The sequence below is a fragment of the Narcine bancroftii genome, chromosome 8 (assembly GCF_036971445.1).
Source record: "Narcine bancroftii isolate sNarBan1 chromosome 8, sNarBan1.hap1, whole genome shotgun sequence".
NCBI lineage: Eukaryota > Metazoa > Chordata > Chondrichthyes > Torpediniformes > Narcinidae > Narcine > Narcine bancroftii.
The window spans coordinates 30,422,936-30,437,301 of record NC_091476.1 but is presented as its reverse complement, the minus strand read 5'-3'; the positions used below and the strand labels follow the sequence as shown (position 1 = coordinate 30,437,301).

General features: G+C 39.7%; 1 long non-coding RNA gene across 21 annotated transcripts in view; it reads left to right on the top strand.

Moving 5' to 3' along the window:
• The window catches only part of LOC138740571 (uncharacterized), a 589,788-nt gene that overhangs the window by 142,637 nt on the left and 432,785 nt on the right, over positions 1–14,366 (top strand). Inside the window, exon 6 of one of the 21 annotated variants that reach the window (XR_011343023.1) lies at positions 14,094–14,156. The exons of the other annotated variants lie outside the window; for them this stretch is intronic. This is a non-coding gene — a long non-coding RNA (uncharacterized lncRNA). The remainder of the gene's footprint in view (positions 1–14,093; positions 14,157–14,366) is intronic. 21 annotated transcript variants of the gene reach the window in all.

The following is a 14,366-nucleotide window of genomic DNA, read 5'->3' as shown; positions in this document are numbered from 1 at the left end:
ATTAAATACTGGACTGTAGTTGATAAGGAGCATCCTGATGGATTCATCTTTGCTGTCAAGCGTCTCCAGGATTTGTGTGGAGCCAGTGAGATGGCATCTTCCTTAGACTGGTTGCTGCGGTTAGAAAATTGAAAAAGGTTCATGTCACCACTCAGACAGGAGCTGATATGCTTCAACAAAAGCATCTCAAAACTCTTCATCACGGTGGATATGAGTGTGACTGGTAGTCCAGGGAGGTTGCCACACACTTTATGGGGACAGGCAAGATTGAGATATGTTTGAAACAGGTGGGTACCATGCCCTATGGGCATGAGATGTTGAAGATAGCCAAGAATACATTGGAAAGTTTGTTGGCAAAGGTTTTCAGTACTTGGTCATTTAATCCATCCAGACAGATTCTTTCCTTGGATTCACTCTCTTGAATGCAGCCTGCTGCTGACAGTAGAGGATCATTTGGGGAAATGTGGGTGCACAGCGGCTCTTCCTGGTTCTGGTGGTTAAATTGGAAACAGAAGGCATTGAGCTCATCGGGAGTGAAGTTTTGGTGTGTCCAACTGCACTGGATTTGGTTTTGTAGTAGGTTTTATCATTTAGGCTCTGCATAACTGTTGGGTTCTCTTCATGGTTTCTATTTTCATCTGAATCTCAACTTCTCCCAGGAGATGGCTTTGGTAGGTCGATCCTGCTCCTTGTGTAGTGTTCTGGATCTCTGCACTTGAATGTCTGTGATCTGGCTCTGAGCAGTTTCCTGATTTCATTGCACATCCAGTGCTTCTGGTTGGGGAAAATCCTGAATAATTTGATGGGTACACACTCATCAATGGCTATTTTGATAAAGTTTCTATTGACTCTGCTGTAATCATTCAGATCCTCAGCTGAGTTCTCAACACCAACTAATCCACTGACTCGAGGCAGTTCTCTAACTGTTCTTCAGCCTCCCACTGCCACCTTTTGGCTGTTCTTATCTCTGGAGCCTCTCCTTTTAGTTTCTATCTGTATGCAGGCAGGAGGACCACAGCCAACGTGATCCAACGTGCCAAAATGCAGTATCGGGAAAGGACTGTAGGCCTTCCTTATCTTGGTAGGATATTAAGTTCTTTTCTCAAAATAAAATAAATTGTTGGATAATGGATGAGACATCTTGCATCAGACCTGCAGAGCAACTTAACTTTGTATCAAAATCCTTCCTTGGTGAAACATTCTAAATGTCAATTCAGAGATGCTACTAACAGTATTATGCAACAGTGTTTAAGAACCAAAGTGCAAAGTTTTCTGAAACAGTTTCTGGGAATCTTGTATGTTTATCCCGCAGTAAGCTGGCTTTGGTCATTCACATTGAAACGAACAAAGCTGGCATTTTACACAGCAAGTGTCGTTCCATGAACAAAAAGGGCGGGACATGTAACCTCATCAGCATCTGCATCTAGCGTCACGTATAACATACCGTATTTTAAGGCATGTTAGACCCACTTGTTTTTCTCAAAAAGAATTGTTCAAAAATATTCCCCCAGTCTTGTATGCGAGGTTGAAATTAGGATGATAATGGTGGGTAACGCCGACAGTAACACTGTCGGTACCTGCACTGGTTATTGTTGTGTTGAGAAAGTATCAGGTCTATGAGAGACAAATCTGGACATAAGGGTTTGCTATCAGACATCATTTTTATTAACACACAAGAATTAATAGAAGAGCATGGGAACATACTAGCGGGAATAAAACACTCACGAGCACATTGTATAAAAGTGCATGGGAAAAAACACAATCAGTCAAACACACACAATGTATAAAAGAATGTGGGAAAATATACACACAATTTAATAAAACACACAGACACAATTTATAAAAAAGCATGGGAAAATCTATGGCAAGAATTGATCTAAAGCAGTGGATTTCAAACTTATTTTCTTTCCACTTACATTTCTTTCTTCTTTGGCTTGGCTTCGCAGATGAAGATTTATGGATACCACTTTAATTAATCCCTGTGCCATAGGTGTTCTGTGATTAGTAAGGGATTACTTAAGATGATATATGAGGGGGGAAAAAGGGTTGAGAATCACTGCTCTAGTCCCAATTGTTAGTGAAATATTTTGCATGAGAAAAATTGTCATTCATTGGACTTACATATCTAAAGACAAATTATCCTGTATATTTCCTGCTCTAAATCCCCTGTGTGACAGATGCAACAATGGGGAAGCCACCTTGATACATACGTTCTGGTCTTGTCAAGTTCTTGAACTTTATTAAAGGGAGAATTTTTGTGTTTTGTCAATAATATTATTTGTTAATATTAGAACTAATCCTTTAATGGCTTTGTTGGAGTGTTGGATGACATTAACTAACTATTTTTGTTATCTGATTGTCATTATACTATTTACAACTCTTATGGCACAAGGAGCTATCCTATTTAAATGGAAAGATCCTGTTCCACCCTCTAGTACTCAGTGGTTATGTCATGACATGTCTTGTCTTAATTTAGAAAAGATTAGGTGTTCCGCATTGTATACTAACATTAATTTTCATAAAATTTGGAGTCCTTGTATGGACTATTTTCATGCTCATTAAATCTGTTTGTCTTGATCATTGAATATATTTATTTATGTATATTGTTTTTCCTTCAGTTAGTAATGTTTTATAGATTCAGCAAAACTAGGCTACCTTTAATTTTACATCATAACATACCAGTTTTGTTTTTTGTCAGAGGGTTAGAGTTCCTTTCTATGGTTTTTTTCTTTCTTTCCTTTTTTTTTTGTCCTTCCAACAACATTGTATGGCAAAGGGGGATATCATTATTGTCTTATTTTAGGAAATGCATGAATATTCTTCATTTTTGGTAACACAATGTGTTCATGTTCTATAAAACAGACAGCTATGTTTTTGAATGGAATACTATTTTAGTTTATGAAATACATCTTTGAAAATAGTCAGTCCTTACATATCTGTTTTAATCCTCTGGCAAACATCTCTTCCATCAGCTTGTTTCCATTCCAGAATCTGGCAGAAGTCATGAGAAGAGTGGTGTTCTCTTGCAAAGTGAATTTCTTGGATTGTAATGAAATGACATTTTTTTTTCCTCCATTGTCCCTTGCCATCTCATCAATTCTTCTGGAAACGGTGGAATTACTCAAAGGGATTGCCTATATAGTTTCGTTGGCATGTTCATGACATCAGATATTGTTAGGGATACTGAAGGCAAAATAAGCAATTCAGTGATGTTATGATCATTTCCAATTTTAGTAATCAATTCAATGATCTTGTAAGATGAAAAAGGACCTGTGATAGTACAGATCTATCACCAATGTATATAGTGTATATAGTTACAGTATCTAGAGTGTGCTTACAGCTAAGCAACGCCTACTGTCTGGGCCTTAAAGGGTTGTGTCCCTAGCCAGGTCAGATCATTCTGGACTGGTCGGCCACCTGTGAAGAGCTCCTGTCTTTTGCTAATAAAAGCCTTGGTTTGGATCAACAAGTCTTTGGTTCTTTCGACGAGCTCTACAGGACCATGTTCTAATTTCCATGACATTTCAGTAATCATCTGTATGAGATTTGGCCTTGTCTCGATATTATCTCAAAAGGTTTTGAAGTAATCCAAGGGTCTAACTTTCTTCTCTTTCTGTCAATCTCCAAATATTGTTTCAGCTTGTTTGGCCTCGTGATTTTGTGTGAAAATGTATTCAAACACATGGGCAGAAAAGGGTTTTGCAGAGAGGTAATGAAACCAGACAAAATATTCCACCGAATATTGCTGACTCTTCTTTTCTGCTGAGGAACTCATGGGTAAAATTATTTCTGAGAGTAACAAAAATAAAGTATTACCAAACAAAAACAAGTCTTACAAGTGTTAGCTCAAAAGCCAGCTTAAATTTTATGAACAAAATAATGAATAATACATAACTTATTTAATAGCGAGCTGGAGACATGCATTCACTACCTGTCACAAAAGCTCAAAGCAAAATGAGGGTGCTTGCAGACACAAGAAATATCCACACTTATTTCTTGGAATTGAACAAAAGTGGAAAACTATGTGGAAGGCAATTCCTAGACAAAGCTGGTTCCATATCAGTCAAACACAATCATATCGAAGCAAAGAACACTTGAAAATATTGCTAACTTTCTGTATTTATCTAGGTCATTCTGGACTGTCTGAAAATATCTTCAACCTTGTGTTGCTTGGTAACTAAACTGCAAAGTCCTTTCTTTCCTCAAAAATATTTGATCCATTCTGTTTCCATGCCACCTTTCCACATCCCCCCCACCCCTCCCCGATTAAGGATTTCAATCTATGGCTCCCCCTTGAATGTATTGTGGCCTCCCAGGGGGATGCATGGCCCCCATTAGGAATGGCTAATCTTACATATTCACTGTCCTGGTGCTGAACTGATGAAACTGCTGTAACAGTACAGCTATTGCTAGTGCAGACCCAGGAGAGCAACGAGTGGAGACACTGCTAATCTGCAGTGTCCTAGTTTTCAATTAAGATGCCAATGACTCTTTGCAGGCTTGAAATAACCTGTTGATGAGGCTAATGAGCTAAAATATCCTGCAGAATGGAGTTCTGTGCCCAAGATAGTGGCAACTATGCAGGACAGTATACTACGAGGGCTTGCAGACTCCATGGATGCAAAGCACCAGAAATGAGGAGATCCCCCTCCTACCCTATTTGAGAGGGAGAAGCATAGGATGCAACCCCACAGGTTGACCAGCAAGGGGCTCAATGACTGTAGGACCCACATAAGCTGCGGACTGCTGACGGCTTGTGGTTGAAGGACTCACGCCAGCCAGTTGGAGACTGGCTCATGGGAACCAGATATCGGGAAAAGGATTTAAGAGGGTGTTGAAGGCAAGAAGGGCCCCCATAGGGACCCCGTGGGCATCCTGAACCTATAGGTTTGGACCTGGATCTAAGGTTGCCAATGATTTGAATGGTAGGCTGTGTAGTTGCAGAGGTTGTTGGAACACTGAGGGAGAACTAAGGGGTCACAAAAAAACAAAGATAATTGATTGACAAATTTTGAAAGCAATTAAGAAAAGGACCCCAAAGAGTAAAAGTTAAGATCCATTGCAGTAATAGAACACTTATTTTGTATCGAGATAGACATGCCATCACATCCGACAACCACTGGATATGATTGGGAGAGACAGCATCTTTCCATCTCAGCAAAGTGGCCCTTCTAGCAATGAGGGAAGCAAAAGCCACTGCATGTGTTTGTGAAACAGTCAGTATTAAATCCTTTGGCCCCACTCACTCCAAAAATAGCAATGAAAGGGCTAGGAGTCAAATTAATACTGAGAACTAATGATAAGGTGTGAAATATTGCTTGCCAGAAATTAAAAAGAGAAGAACATGGCCAAAACATATGACACAAAGTACCTCAGTTATGCATTTATCACATTTAGTAGAAATATTAGGACAAAATTTAACTAACTGAACCTTGGAAAAGTGGACTCGAATGACTGCTTTAAATTGAATTAATAAATGCCTAGCATAAAGAGAAGATGAGAGAACACGTTTCAAAATAGAATCCCATGTAGCTCCATGAGTGTGAAATTGAACAATGGGGTGTCTTCCTCCTCCTCAATGACTGTAACCAAATTCAAAATGCAGAGAGGCAAAATTTTGGTTGTTGGAGGAAAGGGAATTAAAAGATAAAATCAGAAGAATGTGTGGATTGAAGTGGACGTGACATGTAGGATCAGGTATGAACATTGCAACCAGCACCCAGCCCCGCCATTGATTACAGTTTTTAAATGACCATTCCAACAATGACCCAACTCGCTCTTGGGGGGGAGTGGGGGGAGGGAAGGCTGGGCAAAGGTTTATAGAATCGAGTATGATGTAACCAGCATCACGAAGAAAAGAGCAACAGTGAGATATGAGCTGTGGGGTTTGCAGAGTGCTAAGTGTAACGTTTGTGAATGTTAGATATGAGTATTGACAGACATCCTTTGTAGATAAAGATGGAGCTGCAGTAAAGTGAATAATGCCCAAGTGGAACGTGCTCTTGCCAGGATATAATATTGGAGCAAGCATTCACTGACCTTGACCTCTGAGCTTCTTTCAATACTGCCTCCAAGTCTGATAGAACTTGATATACAATATGGCTTCTGATTATACATCTCAAATCCTCCTCGTTCCCATGCATACAGGTTACCTCCTTCATTTCGTACCTTCTCTGCCAAAGCCTTCAATATTGTCTACAAAATATTAAACCAATTCTTCAATGGGCATTCTTCATTTATATTCTGATTACATTCCCTTTCTGTGCAACTATATGACCCAGACATAATGAACCCCATCAAAATTAACAGACAAGGTTTAAGTATTCCAGATAGCTTTAACATAAGTTAGCTACACAAGAGGCTGATGCTTTTTCAGATTAAATCATTAAATAACCTGGCTACACACAGTTGTTGTTTCTGCTTGTTAATCACATTTCTTTCAAGCTGTTTTCAGGGACTATCCCTGAGCTCAGAGCCTCTACCCCAATGGTAAACCCAGAAAAATTACCAGTATTAATGTTAAATTGTAGTAAAAACAATTTTGAGTTGAGGAACTCAACCAGTCTCGCAGCATCCTTAGGGGATAAAGATATGCACTATAACTGACGTTTTGTCCTAGAACTCTCCTTCAAGGTCTAAGAAAAGAACAAAAAGGCATCAGAAGTCCAGACCAACAAAAGGTGTTAATTGGATATGATAAGAGGAATGGTGAGAATCGATTTTGGCTCTGTGCAAGGAGACAGGGAAAAGTGGGGAGAGAGAGAGAGAGATACAGAGCTGGGGGAGAGGCAACAGGGGGAAGAAAAAGTGGGGGTGGGTGGTTTAAAATGGAAACCAGACAAGTTAATGTAAATGCCATCCATCTGGAGGGTTCCCAGTTGGAAGATGAGGTGTTGTTCCTCCAATTTGCAGGTGATCTCTGTCTGGCGTAAATTATTTTTGCATTTCACCCATTTTTAAATGATGGAAATGGCATTTTCAATGTAAATCTTCAAACATAATTCTTGTATGTAGAGAGTTTTGGAAAATTATGTCCAAACCTATAATTCATCCACCCTATCTATTTGCTCTCCACACATTTTTTTATTTTATTTTGCAGCCTCTTTGATATGTGCAAATCCTTTGGCATGATGCTTAGAATTTATTTTGCATTAGCAGAAAAAGTAGGTGGATTATCAGACTGAAATGAAACTTACACAAGCAAAATAATGCTGCCTTTGACAGACCTCTATTTGTCTGTCATGTTGCACTTTACTGTGCTTTACTTGCTGTACTATGTATGGGTTGACAAACTGTACTGCACATACATTGAACTTTCTCAGTGGACCTTGAAGCATGTGACAAGAAACTTGAATTGGTATGAATTTGTAAGAACAATTCAGAGGAATGTCTAAAAATGTAATAAGCTCTATAAATTTAGATTCTAATAAATCCTGGAGATAAGGAAAGTGTTGTGACACCCTCAAGTGAAAGCAGAAGAATCAGAATTTATCGTCATGAACAAGTCATAAAATTCGGTGTTTTGCGGCAGCGTCGTAGTGTAAACATTAATATAAACTACCTTACAATAATTTTTAAAAAAATGCATCCTGATCCTAAATCCTCTCTTCCCTGATACACTCAAAATCTTCCCAGAAATTCTCCAATCCCAGCTGGCATGGACAATGCCAGATAACGAGCAGTTATACTTTCATCCATTCCTGCATTCTTCCTTTTCAGTCAGGCATGGCAGTTCAAAATCTGGAAAATTAACTCACCTGAGCTGTTGTCAGTGAGATGCCAATCTGAGTGAAAATGTGGCCATTACAATTCCTCACATGATCTCTCACAAATTATCTATTTGGAAGAATTCTTATCATTCTGCAATACACATTCCTTCCATCAAGACTTTGTTGCTGACAACAATTCTACATCCAGTATATATTTTTTTCTTTGCTAGTGTAGTTATGAATGATTCAAAGGCATGAATTTCAATCTTGGCATGAGAGCTAGAGAGCTTAAATTCATTAATTAATCAAATCTCAGATGGAAAACTGGTGTCACTGTCAGAGATCATGGTTCTGTTGGAGTGTTGTAAGGACCCATCATGTTCAGTAACATCCTTGTGGGAAAGGAATTTGATCTCTATGTGAATCCAAGCTGATAGCAATGTGGTTGGCTCTGCACTCACTCGGCTGGGTAAACCACAGAGTTCGATGATAATTTTGTACAGACATTGTCAGCAAAACCTACATCCTAAATGTTAATGAATAAAGAGACACAAGGAACCCAGGAACTAAATTATTTAAACATATTTCACCAGCTATGCATTTAGAGTTCACACTTTGGCCTGGATGGACATCAATTTGAAGTGTCTCTTTAAAAATAAAATACCTACAAAATTTCCAAGTTTAACGAGTATGATTTTTTTAAAAAATGGTAAAATTAGGTACCAGATTATTGTGTTCAGAATAGGTTCAAAGAGAATCAAGGCTGGATACGAGCTATTAACACATCGGGGAATTCACAAAAGGGCTCACACTCACACACGTATATACCGAGTACACAAGTAAACAAGGGTAAAACTTCCATAGTATCCATCACTCACAGGCATGGTATACCACATCACATGAACCTGTCACCACTGCATGGGATCCAGGATGGGCCATTGCAGTCGGTCCTCTGGAGCTACCCATGGCTCACAGCCTGAAGTTCAGGAATGGTCACAATTAACAACTACATACACAGAAATAATACATAAAAAAACCTAGACATCAGGTGCAAATAAATCACTGCCAAGCATTTTCAACTCCCAAATGGGAACAAAAGTGTCAAGCACACAGAACCCACCAATCTGCTCTACCTTTAGTAGTTGCAGCACACTAACAAACAGTAAATAATTTACAGCTACAAAGTATATCAAAAGAACCTAGTCTCCAGCATCACCCATGGCTTGGGCCCATTGCAGGTGACCCTCTGGTGCCACCCGTGGCCTGGAGTTCAGTGATGGGAGAAGGGAAAGGAAGGAAGGGGGAGGAAGATGGGAAGGGGAAGAGAGAGAGAGAGAGAGAGAGAGAGAGAGAGACTGATTGGCAGGTGAGGTCATATGACCCTCCCATTACACTGATATAGAGGTCTATGGTAGAATTGTTGTCAGCAGTAAAGTCTTGATGGAAGGAATGTGGTAACCTTCAATGAGATAGTTCACTTTCTTTCAGCAAGACCAGAAAATGGAGTAGAATATAAAACAGGAAAAGGGAGTTGCTGATTAATGTCAACATTTTTTTTTTGGACTCTCAACTATATATTCTTGGAAGATTACTTGAGACAAATGTTTCTGACTTTTGGAATATACAAGTTGGTTGTCCTCTATAATCTGAAATGCCTTGGAAAACATTATGTCATCCTGTTATCTTCAAAAATGAAATTACTCTATTGTTTGGACTATAAAGGTTTCTGTCACTGCATTGTCATGTTAAAATAGTTCCAGGTGCATAAATTTCAACAAGTAGATTTTTAAAAATTGCAAAGGAGATAAGCAGAATGTTAAAGAAATTTGAGTGTCAAAATTGGGTCCCATGGTTGGCAAAGTAGTTAACGCAATGCCTTTACAGGACCAGGGTTGGAATCCAATGATGTCTGTAAGGAGTTTGTACATTCTCCACGTGTCTGCATGGGTTTTCCCTGGGGGGTTCTGGTTTCCTCCCACCGTTCGAAATGTACCCGGGGTATAGGTTAATTGGGTGTAAATTGGGTGGCACAGACTCGTGGGCAAAATGGCCTGTCACCATGCTGTATGTCTAAATTTAAATTTAAAATTTAAAAAAAAATTGAGAAGAAGGGAAAAAAGAAGTTCTGCAACCACTTTTCAAAGAATGCATCAGAGGTTCTTTAAACCGGTATGGGCATTCCTATCTCTCCACCAGTTATTGTGGAGTCTCCATTTACCACATGGAGTGAGTGGACCAGGGGCCAATGCAGGTAATCCTTGGTTTATGAAAGGGTTCTGCTACTGAGAACTGACTGTTAGCCAACTTCTCTGAAAGTCAAAAGCATCCTTTTTCTAAAGCTGCCTATATTGTGTTGCTCTGCAGGCACAGGCAATAATTCTTTCATTTCATCAAATATTCACTCAAATGATCATTAAACCAATGGAATACTGTCTCAGTCATTTTTGAGTGCAGCAGAACATTTTATTATCACTTATTTTTAATATTATTGCTGCCTTGAAAAGTGCTTTCAGATCTATGGGAGGATTTGTGTAATGTTGGATTTCCATCAGTCAAGTCATTCCCAACCTGGGGAGACCCTGCAATTCCTCGTCCCACAAGTTTCGGCCAATTTTCATAGAGATGTACAAGGCCCCCATACTTCTTTTAATTTCTCACCACACAGAAGGAGGAATTTAGTCCATTGAGCCTACATTGACTCTTTGTCCAATCCTACACCCCAACTTGCTTCCAGATAGCTCATTCTCTCTCATATCCCTGTCATCTCTAAATCATCATCCTATCGCCCATGGACACTCTGTGTACTTGATGGCAGCGGATTAACTTAACACCCAATCTGTTTTTGAGAGCAGGAAGGTATCTGCAGCACACAGGGCAAACCCATGGAGAACTCCACATAGACTGATCTACAGATCAAGATCAATCTGGGTCTACTGGAGCTGCTGTGACACCTGGCAATGCTGTCATGCTTCCTACCTTTAAATTGTCTGGGCCTGACCCATCTCGAGCACTATTCACTGAAACATATCTCTCCTCAACTTCCAGGGAACTAAAATAAAATTCTTGCTTGAAATCTTGATAGCAGGGATCAAAAAAATGCAGCCTCCCCACTGCAGAGGTTTCTATTTCAGCCAAAGAACTGAAGAGAAATCCTCTAAAACTACACTTCAGGTGTCATTTTGGGAACTGTCATATGAAATTTTTGGAACTTGGATATTTAATCATTTCAAGCTTCTTATCATCTAAACAGGATTCTTTGCTCCTCTGTGCAAAAACATTGGAAACAAACGGACAGAGAGACCACATATGCAGACAAATGATACATATGCAGTATGTATATACAGTACATACCTAAAAATAAATAAATACTATTAAATAAATACTAGAGCATTGGATGGTTTGTACGAGCAGTTCATCACTCATTCAGTAGTCTCACTGCCTATGGGAGTAAAGGAAAGGAATGAAAAAAAGCAAGGAAGTAAACACCCTCCAATTCGAAAAAATGTGCAGCTACTTCAGAATCAGAATCGGAATTTATTGTCATGAACACGTCATGAAATTCATTGCTGCAGCATCATATGCAGACATTCATCTAAGCCATCTTACAAAAATAACTAAAGATAGTGCACACAAAGTCAAAGTAAGGCAGTGACTTTGGTGCATTGATCATTCAGGAATCTGATGGCAGCGGGAAAGAAGATGGTTTTATGCTGCTGAGCGGTTGTCTTTAGGCTCCTGTACCTTTTTCCTGACGGCAGCAGAGTGAAGAGGGTGTAGCAGCACTAATTTACCGTAGCTTGCAAACAAATAAAGAATACATTCACAAGTTTCCTTCAGCGCACCATGAAGATGACTTTCTTTATTATTCACTGGACACAACTCCCCAAACACCACCCAGCCAAACTCTTCTGACCTTCTCATTCGCTCACTGTCACATGGGTGACCCTGACATTCTCACTCCTCCTCCTGCATCTGAGATCCATCACCCATACACTGACACTTATCACGCCCACACATGCACGCTATTACCCCTATGTGTTGCTTCGCTTACATCGTCAATAAACTTGCCATATTGGAGAAAACATTTGGTTCACAAGATAAAGGAGAAGAAGTAGTCCCATTGGCCCATCGAGTCTGCCCGGTTCATTTATGCTCTTCTGGGTAAGTAACCTGTTATCTTGACCAAATATGAGAAATGTATGATTCCAGAGCAACTGGACGTGTTTGATTCCTGATGTTTCTGAAGCTCCCTATTTTTTAAAACTATTGCTGTGATTGATTTATAATTGAATGGTTTCTTAGAGTATGATAATCAGATCAAATTATAGGCAAGAACTGATGTATCGAACCTTAGCAAAGAGGAAGACCATTCCAGCTCACTCAACAACTTGAAATCTATCTTTGGCAAAAATGAGGACAAGTAAGTCATTGAGAAATCTGTTCCATACACAGTCAAACATTTCTCAGGAAGACATTTTTATGAGATTATTTCATTACTCAACATGCATCATTCCATTTGTAACACAAATGAGGTGATCCTGTAGCTGAGTCTGCTTTCCAGACTCAAAATACATGATTCAGAAATTTTAACTTGAAGAATGTTGTGACTATGTACAGCATAAAATATTAAACAAAGTTCATGCGTAAATTTAAGAATGCCTTGAAATTTGTCTCGAAGGACATTTATTTTGATGTCACCATGAGATTCCTGACAAAGGAAGTGTGTGAAACAATGTAAAGTTACTCCAAACCACACTCACCGACCATACAGTTTGAATGTGATGGATAATTATCAGGTATAGCTGCCCTGCAATTTTCACGATGAATGCACCAACAAGACCCACAACATCTGAAAGCTTTAGGCACTGAAAAATCAATGTCGTCGGATGTTGTTTCACTACAGCTCTGCATTCTTTTGAAACCATTGTCATACCATTTTCATCTGTTGACTAATTGCTGTTTCATAAACATTTGAAAATTGCAAATAAATATGGCCAGATGCTATTGTGCTTCCCTCAGAAGGCATTTTTAAAATGCTTTCTGCTACATTTTCCAGTGAAATTAAAAAAGGCATTTTTACTGAGTTACAGTATTCTTGCTACTGTCACTTTCAAGATTTAAGATTCCTTTATTGTCATGCACAGAGCATTAATGTTACATGAATTTGCCTTCTGCCTGCCGTAAGGCAGACAGAATGGCCATTAGTATTGGCTGGCACCCCTTACAGTAAGAGAGAGAAAGAGAAGCAAAAGAGAGTCCCTTCAGAGTTATTCACAGCCTTAACCTGAGCTCCAGATCCAAACCTCTGGCATGATTAAGAAGCCCTTCTTGCCTTTGGCACTCCCTCGAATCCCAGCTTGGATACCTGGTTCCCATAAGCCAGCCTCCAGTGGCCTGCAGCCCATTTTAGTCTTCTAACTGTGTCACCCACAGCCTAGGTGGGTCCCTCAGGTGCTGCGCCCCTCGCTGGGCCACCAACATAGTCACCGTCCTGTAGTATAATTTCCTCAGCTTCTCTGGGGGGGGTGGGGGGAGGGGGTTGGTGAGAGAGATGTTCTTCCCATTTTGGTTTTACTGCATCAGTCCACTGGTCCTTGGATGTGCAACCCCTCGTGGCTGCTGCCGCGTGCAGTCACCACCATCTTGGGAACAGAGCAGGATTTTATTTTCAAAACACCATCGTCTCCTCTGACAGGTCATTTAAAGCCTGTTTGGAGCCACCACCATTAGGACCGGGTGGCTGAACCCTTCGGAGCAGCGCTGTGACTCCACTATCTGCTCTCTCCTGCGTCTACATCAGCAGCCAACTCTGGCAGTGCCGCCATTTTCATTACTTTGTGAAGGAACAAAATGTCTGGTGCCTAATAATAACCCTGGGAGCAGATAATTGAAATCAAACTAATTAATAATTGACTGCTTGCTGTCAAAGTCAGGGTCTGGAACTGACCCAATATTAGAAATGTGTGTGTAAGAGAAATTAACATAAAATCCTTGCTCTCAATATCAACAGTTTAGATAATTTTTCCCTGTTTCTCTGTGTTATTGCTCCGGTATCTAGAGAGTGTTACTGGAGAATGTGACAACCCCCCCAAAATCCAATGTCCTTGCCATATTTACTTTGTGTAGATGATGGCCAATATCATCATTTGATCAAATAACTTGAATTCAGTTTTCAATTGACTAAATGATCTCACATTGTTATGGTGGAATTATTTTGCTGACGTGCTCGACCTTCTGTGAAGCTCTCAGAGAGCAAACTGATCTAAGAGGAAAACCAAATCTCTGTAGGTTTTTTTTTCCTGATTTTGTCAAATATTTAAACTGAGGCAAGTGCTTCCGGCTAATATTAAACCTTAAAAGCATCCCTTTTACTTTGCGTTTCAGACCTCAAAGTTTGGTCTGCCAAAGATGTGGTTGGTGAGAACAAGCAATGACATTCACCAGAAGGTAACATTTTTAAAAAACCTGCTACTTGTCTCACTGTGATTAAAAAAAAAATTCCAATTTGGTTTTATTTCTCAGACTTCACATCATTATTGGTAGAATTTCCCATCCTGTCGCTCCTCTTTCATGAGTCCAAAGGGCAGGATGATTAGCGTAGTGGTTAGTTCAACGATGTTACAACGCAAGCGACCAGGGTTCGAATCCTGCGATGTC